At 42.8% G+C, this 13,115-nt stretch overlaps 1 protein-coding gene across 2 annotated transcripts in view; it reads right to left on the reverse strand.

The window, feature by feature from the left end:
* GRIK3 (glutamate ionotropic receptor kainate type subunit 3) overlaps nucleotides 1–13,115 on the reverse strand; it is a 1,124,179-nt gene that overhangs the window by 178,830 nt on the left and 932,234 nt on the right. The gene's annotated exons all lie outside the window — the stretch shown is intronic.

Consider the following 13,115-nt stretch of genomic DNA (forward strand, 5'->3'; position numbering starts at 1 on the left):
CACAGAAGTTTGTATTTTACAAATAAACCTAACAACACATATATCTTTTGGGTTTCACTAATCATGCTGCACATAACTAATTCCCGTCTCGGCAGGAGGTTGCAAGTGCAAACAGCAATTTTTTGCAGTTTCAACATAAATGATAATAGTTATGAGCGTGTAATGTTCTAATCAGAAATCTAATTTATTAAGTTATAACATAATCAAATCTCGTCTTTGAGACATTTTCTGGGGAGTTAAAAAAAACACATTTTAGGTTGTTACTCTTGTCCCAATGTCAAATTATGATAAGAGTTACTTCAATTAACAGGCCTGGTCAGCAGCTTTTTAGTGATACTCGAAACCATTATGGTGCGATTTATGAGCCTTGAGAAAATGAACAAACTATGATTGTCCATTCAAACTAATTGGAATTTTCAAACATATATGCAGATCCTGCTTTTCATTAAACAGTTAAGTTTAATTTCTCCTCTAACGGGGCATCTACTCCATTGTTGAATTTTGCCTGGTGTAAAGTCATCAGCATTTATTCTTCCACGGCTAATGGTCATCTTGTTGCTTATCTCAGAGTACAGGCCCCAAGAAAATTACTTCCTGGTCATTGCTTGGGTGTTCTGGATAGAAACAGAGCCTTTGTCGGGAAATAGAAAGTCATTCCTCTAGAAACAGACACTTAATTTTGTGATGGTTACATTTCATTTGGCACATAAGACCTTCTGTTTTTTTTTAAATATAATTGAGTCTTGCCACCACTTGTTCATTTTCTCATCATGATAATCTACATTTTGCCAAGGCACATTTTAACTGTATGTGTTTATTGTTTCAGCTGCAAAATGCACCAATTTCCATGATCACAATTTCTGTATTTTCAAATGGCATGCTTTCCATGCACAGTAAGCATTTTATTTTTCTTGGATTTATCAAACAGTTTTTTTTGATATGGCAGCTGAACATGAAATGCTGCCTTTTTGTCTGTCAGCACACAATGAACCTTTCCAATTCCCTTCTGGAGCCTGCTTTAATGTTTGACATATCCCTTGCTTCATCAGCTCCAGAAGTACACACATTTGAATTCACTAGGCACGTTATCAGTGCAGAAATTGTTTGATGCTGGCTTGTCAGTCTGCCTGTGTGCCTTCCCATGACAAGAATGTATTTCTGCACATGTTGGGCCTAACGTGGCCTTTCAGTTCATTTTATCCAGGGGCTGCCATTAAACCCCAGACCTCCCCACCTTCTTGCTCCCTGCTTCCCTTCACACCCCCTGTTCCTATTTTCCCTTTCCCACCTTCCTGATCCCTGCTTCCTTCACACCGCACATTCTCTTTTTCATCAGGTCTTAGTTGTGTTATAGCTGATCTGTTCCTACATAAGGGATGGTTCATATTTTGGTGACTAGCCATAACATTAGGTCTGGACTTTTTGCATGCAGTAGTTTTGTTTGTTTTCATTGCACAATTTTCAAAAATCTAAAGTTAAGCCACTTTCTCATTGTTTATGTAGGAGATATACATGATCCATGAGACAACTATGCGTTGTGTCATCTAAAAAGGACAAACAAGAAAGAGAATGAGGTCAGCGTTGGAACATATCTAGTGGGGACTGTAAAATATTTCTAGTAATCTAGCAAGAACTCCAAGGACTAGAATCACAGCTGTCTTGACACCCCTTTGATAACCTCCAATGTACATTCAAAGACAGGAGACTTTACAAGCCCACTGTTGTACTGTAATCATTGAACAAAAGTCAGGATCACTTAATCCCCAATTGGTGCTTAAAGGGATTATTTAATGGGAAGTGGTACCTAGAGTTCCAAGGCAGTGCACACTGTTTTTTAGTTAAACTGAACTTCCTTAGCATAACATCACTAAATAATCACACATTGTCTTACCTCATATGATAGCTGTTAAAGCTGGGTATGGAGTTGTGAATTGGCTGCACAGATCTGTGTGCAACCATGAGAAGATTGCTTAGAAATTAATATCTGAATGTGTTCCAGAACCTGGGAGTTGCAGGGCGTTACAAACCCAAGTCCCCCTCAGCACCAGACAGCCCACCTGCACGCTTTATGCATGCAAACAGGGCAGGAAGTGGGCGGGACTCTGCTACATCCTAGTGTTCAGGCCTAGCCCAGGAAATTCACAGACATGTCCATAAGCCAAGCTCTCGCACCCCATGCTTCAGCAGACGCGCTGCAGGAGACTGAATGCAGAAACAGTGTATGTCATTTTTTTGTTCGGGTGGGTGCTGTGACTAAAGAAAAGAGCAGGGTCCAACTTCAATTTTTCGCTGAAAATGGTTTCCTGTTGAATCACTATCAGGCATGTTTCAAATTTGACATTGTGGGCATTTTAGGTTCCCATAATTCTCTTTGCTTTTATGCAAATGACCAGGCTTGAGTTCTATGTAGAGATACTGTGTTGCATGACCTGGCCTGGGGCCACATCCTTCTGCCTCACCTCTTCTCCCCACAACCATGCGCCCCCAAGAAGGAGAGGGTCCCTTCAGTCATTTGTTTTCCATTTCCAGCACCGAATGCAAAACAGGTGAGAAGACAGTACAGGATGCCTCATTTGCAAGGAGGCCAGAATGCCATCATTGAAATGTTTCTCAAAAACTGTAGGATCTTGTAATGGCTTGGGAGTCCAATATTTTCAATGGAGATCGTTTAAAAAAAAGACCACAAGGCCACGAGAAGGCCCACCGAAATATGATGGATGAATCTAGTGCCACCAGGTAAACTATTTGGCGGGGGTACCTTTTTTCAAGAAATGTTATTCCAAGCAGAAAGATGCCCGCCGTTTCAGTAAACCGGAGCCTGATCGCAGCCAACGTTGGAGTCCTTTTCCCCCCACCCCCAAGAAACTTTCTCAAATAGTTATCAAAACAAAACCCACACTGCGTTTTGAAAAGCAATATGCTGTGCTGTTTGTGACACATGCTTAAGCCTCACAGACACCCACTGAGTGTTTGTGTCACTCCCATGCGCCTGACATTGTCAGCCTGCAGCGGCTTGGAGTCGCAGCCGCCATTTGCAGCCATCTTTCAATGGCGTTCCCATAGAAGGCATAATGAGTACCTGTCACAGGAAAAACACAGGTTCTTTAGTAATAACCATGTCAAGGAAAGCAAGTGGGCGTCTGCCACTCTGCTTATTGCTTAAGGCAGCCCCCTCGTGCCCCCCTCCCAGGCTTGGAACAATATATCATCACAGACCATTTCTTCTGCTGCTTAAAGGGAAAGTTGGAAGCAAACTTAAGAATTGGGCTGGAATAAGTACAATACTACAGTGCAGCGATTATATAAGCTCGGTGAGTGGCACTTGCTCGAAGGCCGTTACTTACATATGTTTCTAAACGTCTACCTGGCAAATTGGTGAGTCAATACACAGAAGAAAAAAAAAATATATATATGTATACTATATAATTTAAAAACTCTTAAAAGATCCATAGAAATGTAAACAGAGTGAAATAATCCAAAAGCTGTAATCAGTGTTTCAGATAAGATTTTCACATCTGTTTACTCTCTATGTTTCAATGTTGAGAGTAACACATATTTAAATTTGGGAGTAAAAGAGTAAGTCTAATTCCCAAAAGGAGTATTTTATAAGCAAGGAGAAATACGTTTTAACTGGAGAACGGAAATGTTTTTGTAGTGATTTTTACTATCAATCTGGTTATTAATGCACATCCAATGATAAATGTTTACCTTTTCTGTATCAGGCCACAATAATAGTACTTTCTTTCTGTGGGACTACGCACACTACTGGTCCAGACATTGCTGCAGAGCTGTACGGGGGAAAGTAGCGGCACAAGGTCTTATTATTTTTGGGAGTATATTTTAAACTTATTTTTATTTTTTATTTTGAGTATTTACCTATTTTAAGGGAGTAAAAGTGGCAAATACCCTTACTTGTAAGGTTGGCTGTAATACTTTGGGCCTCATTATGAGTTTTGAGGTCTTAACTGGGGTAATTCCTTCAAAAGGAATTACAATTACCACCGGTGGTAATCGTGGAATTTCTACCTGATTATAAATGATGGTTGGTCCCCATTCTGAAGTCCCATAAGCCACCCTTGTGGAATGCAGAAATGACCTGAACACAAGCCATCACCAATGGTGCATGCAGTGCAGGGGATAGAACAGACTGTATCCTCTTAAAATGAGTGGACAAGACACATGCAATTGTCTGACACCAGTGTGGAGGAGTGGGCAGAACAAGGAATGCCTGAGGGCAGCTTGTGGGAGAGACACACTCTTGCCTGATTTTATGGATGGGAGCAGCTACAATACACGATGGTAGGTGTCTCCCCAGTCAGTGTCAATTACTTGAAGTGAGTGGGTGAGACACATGCCAGCAGGTGGCACCTAGGAGGTCCGGGAAGAGCCATAAATCCTCGAGAAATGTTTGTGCTAGCGATATAGACACCCAATTGTTCAAAGAAAGAGCAACAGAGATCTAGGGAGGCAGTTGACATGCTAGTCAGTGAGTGCATGATAAATTTGAAACTCTTTTCCCCCTCCCACCTCCCCTACACTTGCACGATCTCAATGTCACCTGGCCTAGTAAGATCGTCGTCTCTGTCTTCCCTCTGTTCCCCCTCCCTTGCCTCATCATGCCTTGAAACGCTTGTGTATAGGTGCGTTATAAATGCCATTTCACATCATATCATAACAACATGTCAGCAGCAGCCAAATGAGCCAAAGGCAGGGGTGACATGCTGCGTGTGGTCTTTTCGTTCTTTTCAGGGGCATTTGCTGTGTTCATTGGAGATGCCAGAATTGGGCACCGTCAACTGAAGATATCATCCAACTCATGCTCCACAACTCCATCACAAGTCGAGCTGCAGGCGGATGCATTAGGAACAATAAAAACATGGGTATTGCACCACCAAGATGTACATCCAACAAGAGCAACAGAGTGGGTTGCAAATCCAGTTCACTCAGCTATTTCAGGAGCAAAACAATACCTTTAGTTCCAAAAAAATGGAACACTGGCATTATGCTCTCATCAATACATAAGGGCACGGTGCGATGTGGGGTGTCAAAAATGTCAGATAGTATTGGGCATTACAATGCCACCTTGACCAGCTTGTGAGACACTGGGAGTCATTCTGAGTCGGGCGGTAGGGGATACCGGGCACCGGTAAGGAGACCGGTGCCGGTAATCCCCTACTGCCCGATTCCAAGGTCCCCTAACGGGAACAGCAAGGGACGTGTGTTCGGACCACACGTCCCTTACGGGTCCCGTCAGGGGACCAGGCCGCTATTTACGCGCCTGCCATTAGCAGGCCCCTAAATAGCACCTTCCCCATTCCCATTGAGCCCTATGGGGGCTCAAATGGGAATGGGGAATGGTTGGTGCAATGGGGAGTTACCGGTCCCGCCAGGGTCGGACTAGACCGGTAAGTCCCCATTGCACCCAACCGGACACAGTCACGGTATGGGAGGCAGCCATGGAGCTAATTGCTCCATGGCTACCACCATACTCTTAATGACCCCCACTGCCTCTGTCAGCATGGTATTAACAGTTTAATGTGCTGGACATTGCAGTCTTGGCTAGTTACTTTGTTGGGCCACAAACATCCTCAGGGGTGAGTAGAGCGCCAAATTATAGAATGCAGCTGTTCCTGCCGGCACATGGGAAATATCTGCTATCTCAAATCTTAGTGTGAGAATGCAGTCTGAGTTGAATGCTCCGCGTTGTGTACCCCAACATTCGCCTGCACCTCTAAAAGGATCCTGTCAGTGTGCTAGAGCAATAGATTATTAAAAACAAACCAGACCACCTACCGCACTCGGTCATGTTTCTTGCCTTCATGCGCTCTAATTGGCCCAAACGCTGTGCTCCTCATATCTGGCTTTCAGCATGTCTGAAGGTATTTCTAAATCAGGGCATCCATCTCTAAAGAAATTCAATGCAATAGGCAGCCCCCCTACATACCTACACATGCTTTAACGCCCACACACATGTGCCAGTCCCCTTTTGTTTCAATGAATGTATTAAAAGGGGGTGCAAACCGCCCTAATTCTAAATTGTGATCCCCATGTATAAGCTTTGAAATCTCCTAAAGCCAGCAGAGCGCTCTGTGCCTTGCAGCACATTGAGGTTCTTCTAATAAATAGAAACAGAAATACCTACAGAAATACATTAATATGAACACCTGCTCACATAAGAAGCATTGCCTCCTGTGTTTTCTCTCCTCATGTTGGGACAAACGTGCACCTCTAACAACAACCAACATACTCATCCCCTGGCCAACACACATCCTCAAACTAAGCACAAGTCTGCCCTTCTGGACAGAAAGCTTCCGCGGCTTAACACCTAGAAAGCTTATAAGCACACAGAGCTCAAGTATTTCCGATCTGCAACTTCAACACAAAGCTCTCTAATACCACCCTCCGCTCTCCTCCCAAATAACCAAGCACAGCCACTGCCTTCCAGGCACCTGGAGACCATGAAAATAACAGCGGTTCACGGTGCAAATCCTAATGACATAACAATGCCATAATAACCGCTGTGCTGTCCAAGTTGCTGCTCTCTGTTGTCTGAAATGTAAAGTTTCAAATGTTTAAGTTTGTTTCAAAATAACTTGTAGAACGTTTGAAGAAACAATGTTGAACATGCATTTGTTATCAAGTAATGGCCCTGTGAAATGGGGTAACTGTTGTGGGGAGTATAGCTGTTATGTGAATTTTGCCTCCATGTAAGGGGAGATCGGAAGAGAGTTGGGGGTTTTGTTTTCACGAGTGGGGTATTCTGGATGTCTCTCCCAGTTTCCTACTGTAACATAAAGACATCGGGGGTCATTACGAGTTGGGCGGTAAGGGTAATGGTCACCGGTAGGGAGACCAGTGCCGGAAAACCCTTACCGCCCTATTCCGAGGTCCCTTAGCGGATCCCAGCAGGAACGGCTGGTCTAACCAGCCGTTCTTTACGGGACCCGTTAAGGGCCCTTGGAGCTAATAACGGGCCCGCAATTTGCAGGGGGCTCAAATGGGAATGGGGAATGGTAAACTGAATGGGGATTTACCGGGTCTGCACAGGTCGGAATATTCCGGTAAGTCCTCATTCTGCCAGACCGGATCGGGACCCGGGTTTGGAGGCAGCCATGGCTACCTCCAATCTCGGAATGAGGCCCATCATTTGTGTACTAACTGCCGGTGGCGGCTGCCAAGTTGTGGAACTCACTGCCGGTTCAGTTGAGAGCAACTAATAATCTTCTTGCCATTCACCGGCTGTTAAAAACCTATCTGTTCTAACTCCTTTGTTGGGTTATCAACCTAGTATGTTATTCCTCCGTCATTTTTAGCACCAGGATGCTTCGGCGAGCATGCGCTTTATAAAAACAATTAACATAACAGAACATACTAAAGACTTTTCACTGTGACAATACATTACTAGTGCATTGTTGCCCTGTAAAATGTTCTTGTAATTTACTCGACATCCTCTCATATTCTTTTCTAAAACTTTTTTTTATTGCTTGTTACTGTCTGATAAATGTTTTCTGTTACATAACTGTGTTTTTCACCCCCAAAGCAATACATCTAGTGATATTGGGCCTCCTTACGAGTTGAACAGTGCAGTAACATTTCAACTGCGATATGGTTACCAGATCTACCACCATTTTACCACACCACTAACAGAGGTAAATCCTCCTCTTTAAAACCCGAAAATGGTGACATTACCAAAAGCGCAATTACTGCCCTTGGTAATTCCAGTAAATCCCAAAGGAATTCCGATGGACTCCATCAGTGCCGACTAACAACACCTTAGGACCACTTGTAATACAGCAGTGATTCTGCTGGAACGAGTAGTGGTAATTCTGAATGAGTCTGGTGGTAATTGCAATGGAATTATCATAAAACTCTTACTGGGGTGGCTTGTGTTACCGGAGTGTGTTGTGCCACGGGCAATCCTTCCCGTGACGACTGTTGAGCCATTTAATGAAGTTGTTTTTAGCATTTTGTATTTCTTTTTCTTGGATAGCGTAGTAGTGAATGATTTCACGTGTTTATATTGTGTTTGTGTGGAACTATTTTGTATTTTCTGTATTTTTATTGAATTTATAAAGCGCTTTTCTCCAAAAGAGCTAATACAAAGTAATTGACAATGGTACAATAAAAAAGAGCAATAGATTTCAGACAGAAGAGCGGTGAGCGTTAATTGTTAGAAAGAAGGGTAAAGAGATAGGTTTTAAGGCTAGTCTGAAAGATACAAAGAGAAAATGAAGAACAAACAGAGAAGGGAAGGGAGTTCCAATGTTGCGGCGCAAGAACGGCAAAGGAGCGGAAATGAGAAGACGCACGTGGGGGATTGAGGCAGAAAGAAGAACGTGGTTTCGGGAGTGGAGAGTATGGGGGGATACAAATAGTAAAGTAAGGAAAGATAAGAGTAGCAAGGCCATGAATACAATGGAGATGAGATGGTAAAGAAGACGGGATTCGAAAGGAAGAGATATAGAAAGTAAAGAATCTGTAATAGAAGACTGAGTAGGAAGAGAAAAGAAGAGACGAATAGAAGAGTTATAGATCGAGTGAAGAGGAAGAAGATGGCACGCAGGAAGACCAATGAGAAGACCTGAGCAAGAGACAATACTAGAGAAGACCAAATAGGAAAGAAGAAGCATGATAAAGAGATAAGGTCGAGCACAACAAATATTAAAATGAGCGTAGTGGCGGGATCTAGCAGTAGAAGATATATTTATGGAGAAAGAAAGAAAGGGTTAAGAAATGACCACTAAGGTACGAGCAGAAGGGTATCCTGTAATTTTGCCAACAGGAATTCTACCGAAGTATTTTACTTTGGTGGTATTTCACCAACAAAACTCACTGAAAAATAAAGGGGGCGGGGGTGCCGGTAAGGGTTTAAAAGGGTTGGGGATGGCATTGGAATAGGGGGACTAGCACAGAGAAAGGCTGGGTTGGTGGGGGACCCCCCACATTTTTTCATACATCTGCAGAATTCCTGTCAAGAAAACGACATCAAACCGAGCAGAAGCAGACAAGGAAAGTAAGGAAGTAGGGAAGAAAAGGAAGGAATGGTAGGAGGAATTGAGCTAGCAGGAATACATAGAACCTCGGTCTTAGAGGAACTGAGATGGAGGCAGTATGAAGACATCCAGTTTTGGATTGTAGAAACATAGTTAGAAACAGTGTAAGGTATCATTAAAAGAAAAAGGGAGAAGAAAATGTGGGTGTTATTGGCATAGAGATAAAAGGAGCGACTAAAGATGATATAAGAGCAGAAAAGAGGGCCGAATAAAGTGAGAAAAGCAGAGGGACAATGATAGACCCTTGAGGGACATCATAGAGGAGAGGATAGGCTGCAGAGGTTTGACCAGCCCATGTTCCCAAGTAAGAGCACAGGGAAAGATAAGAGCAGAACCATGTAAGAACCAAAATGGACCATGGATGGAAAGAGACGGGATGAGGACAGCATATTTTAATGGCCCTTTTTTAATGATAGTTGTGAATGTTTTATCTTTGGATCAGTACATTTTTGCATTGCTGCAGCCGCCCTTTGCAGTGAATGCACTTGCTTTATTCTTGAAGTTCACACTGACCACTTAAGTGGGCTCACATGTTCCCTAGAGTTAGATTTGCAGCACAGGGAGGAGTCTTGAAAAGGTGTACTAAATGTAAATGATACCCAGTGATAGCAATGACTTAAGAGGGTTTCAGCACCCATGAAGTTATAGACAGTGGCGGCTGATGATTTCTCGTAATTGTGTAAGAGGATTCAATTCAACACTACAGCTAAGTCAACGCCTAGTCTAGAGTACTGAATGAAAACCCTTATTGATATATCCTTATGTCCAGTTCATGCGTTCTGGATGACTACCCCTATATAACACCCCTCTGTTGGAATCCCCCTGACCCCACTGAGCCAAGAAGTAGTTCTGTTTTGCAAGTTAAAAGGTTTATTTGATAATTTAAACAATATATATATATATATCACACTTTATAATAAATTAATAATTGAATATCACACTTAATCTGAGATGATAAAGATTAACAACGGAGAATCTGGCACTAGCACACTTCTTTATAATCACTAAGGAGTTGACATGAAATGGATAAGGTAGCACACTGGTAAATATGGACAGAAGAATAATGTGGTAGAGAATGCTTTATAGAGTTCAGATGGATGCAATGTTGAATGAAATGCAGTACAGAAAATAACTTGATATGATTTCAACAAAACAATGTAATCACTTTTCTCTGGCAATCCACTCCCCCCCTTTTATGCAATGCAAGGAAATGGAAGAAAGGCACACAGTTCTCAGAAATGCAATCAAATGTGATTCAATTCACCCCAGCAAGCTTAGACTACAGAAGTTTAAAACACAGGCCCAAAATGCTTTTATATGTGCTGGCAATGAAGTGAAATATATGCTAAAATGCTTTTAATTCCCTCTAGAGGTTCAGGGTGAGTGGTATCTAGTTAATATTAGTCCAGGCTCACTCTTGCAATGATTCTAGGAATGATTGGCAGATTGCAAACGAATTTTTGCAATGGAAGGCAAGCAGCTGCAGATTTTTACACGTGAGCTACCTTTCAATTCGCGGCAAAATGTCAAATCGCGGCAGATTTTTCCGAGTGCGCCGGGTGCGATTACAGCGGAAATACAAGGACTAGCACTATCGTTTCGGGGTCCTAGGACAGCCTAGGATCTCAGCTTCCAGATGAAAGTTACTGCAAGTCTCTAAGACAAACGGTCACGGAGATATGAGCGATATGGTAAAGGTCGTTTTTCAGATTTGAAATTTTAAAGTTCAAAGTGACAAGTGACAGTTTTGCAAAATGACAAGGTACAACTTCTAGGAGACAGTTCTAGTTAGATTAAAATAGATTGAATTATATTATTTTAACTAAGAGATTGGTTCTGCGCAGTTCTACTAGGTACTCACAATATATTTTAACATAGAATGGGCCTCGCCACGGATCTGGTCAGGTTTTGGACTGGACTCCGGTTCAGCTCTCTGGTTCTGCTAACAGCGGTCTGGGTCAGCTCTGCTCTGCTGGTCTGGTCTGGGTCTCTGGTTCTGATCAGATCTGTGGGTCCGGATACAGCGGTCTCCGGTTCAGCTGGTCTCTCTCTGGATACAACACTGCTTTCTGGCAAATGGCAAGAGTTCTTGCAAAGAATTCCAGCAGCTCGCCTGGCTGTGATAGTGGCAATGATTTGAGGCCTGCTAAAGAGGGATTTAGCTTGTAGTTGACCTCTCTGCTACAAAGTCTGAAGTAAAGTCTTGGTCTCTGAGGGTTGATGAAGGTAAGGTATGGAATTTTGGCAGAGCTTCCAGCTGCAAATGGAAAAGAAGGTCCCTATCTGTCCTGTCTGTCTGCTTTTATCTGTTTTTAAAATGGGTGTGTGTGCAGCATCACTAGACCCTACCCCTATCCACTTGCCATTGGCCACTAACTCCTCTTCCCCTTGATTGGGGAAGGAACTGTGAGTCAGAGCGATGTCATTTTATGGCTTGCAGAGAGGACACTCCCCTGTCAAATTGCACACAATCTATATTTGATAAAAAAAGACATATTTGCACAGGTACACATTTGTTTAAAATTACACGCACCCATCACATATCACAGGAGGTATACCCTGTCCAAATCTGCTCTTCCTGGGGGCTTGCATTCAGAAATGGCAACATTTGCACTTTTTAACTGATTTTGCAATTTCGGACATTAACCCAAATTTACACACATGTGCGCAAGGAGTATGGACATTAATTGATGAAGTGTCAGATTTTTAACATGCATACATTTTAAGTAATACCCTCTTAACTGCTAGCTTGCCCCCAGATCATACCACCGGTTCTAAAAACCTCTTAAAATGTGGGCAGAAAAATCACAAGAATTATGGTATCATTTATAAAATGTTCACATGTCCGCTCTATGAATGATCCATCTTTTTAGAGTTATGTTCTGGCCCCAAAGGGGTGTGGTTCCCCCCAGCACAAGGTTGAATTTCTGTTTTTTCCAGTTCTGCCAAGCCAGCTTGCTCTCACAGGCAGTGCTCCTCCCCTTTACTTCCAGGAGGAAGCTACATTTACGACTCCCGCCAATAAAACATTTGCCTGAGTCAGGACAGGGCTTTGTTCCATTTCCTGCAGAGCCCAGGTAATTCAATCAGAGAAGTGTCATATCCCTTTTGGTGGGAACAGAAAAAGGCAGCTAGGCCTGGGAACACAGCTGTTGTGCAAGTCTCAACTCCTGTCGGGGGTAGCTGGTGGGCAGAATTCAGTTCCTTAAGCCAGGCCCCAGCTAATGTCACTTTTAGTTACCCAGTTTTCTGCATTCAAATAAAACTAAACATTTTTACATATGCAGCTAGAATGCTGATTCTAAGTTTAAAACTTTGACATTTAAACCATTGCAACCTATGTGACACTCAAAGTAGGTCACTCATTTCTTTTAAACATTTAGATTTTTAGTGTCTTTCAGTCCAAATTTACTTAAACTGCTGAAATCCACAGCTCAGCAGTCTTGTTATAAACCTTCAAGTCACTTCAGAATATAACATTAGATTGTATCCACCTCTCAGTAAGTCTTTCTTTGGCCTGCTTTGGGTTCATTTATTCAGTTTTACACAAAAAAGTAAAATCTGGTGTTGTTTTAAAACGCCGGCTTTCTGATAGTGGTGAGTACTGGTAATGCACCCATTTTTGGGATTTAAGGAATGAATTCCCCAAAATTCTAGGTTGCTTTTGGCAATCAGCATTGCCATTCCCAATGGTTTCAGGCTACTGTGTGGGTAGTCCAATGGTGGTTTTAGGCAGTGCCCTTCTGTGCCCATAACATCGGCAAAAATGGGTTGCAGCCTATTCTTCCTGCATTTCCCTGGGCATTTTCTGGGAAGCTCTGGCCATCATGATGTTTTCAATGCCAGTACTGCACAGTTTTTGAGGTAGGGCTCGGATGCATGGGTAAAAACATCCCACAAGCCCCCCTCTTGCGATGGCCATTCTGTTTCACTGATGGGACTCGCAAGACCTGGGATGTTTCCTCATCTTCTTCCAATAGATGGCACAGTTCAGCATCTTTTCCTCCATCCGGTACTGATCGATCGGTTCTCCTCGCCGGTCCTGATGGGAATATTGGGCGG

The sequence above is a fragment of the Ambystoma mexicanum genome, chromosome 11, assembly GCF_040938575.1.
Source record: "Ambystoma mexicanum isolate Mex_15411 chromosome 11, UKY_AmexF1_1, whole genome shotgun sequence".
NCBI classification, from domain to species: Eukaryota; Metazoa; Chordata; class Amphibia; order Caudata; family Ambystomatidae; genus Ambystoma; species Ambystoma mexicanum.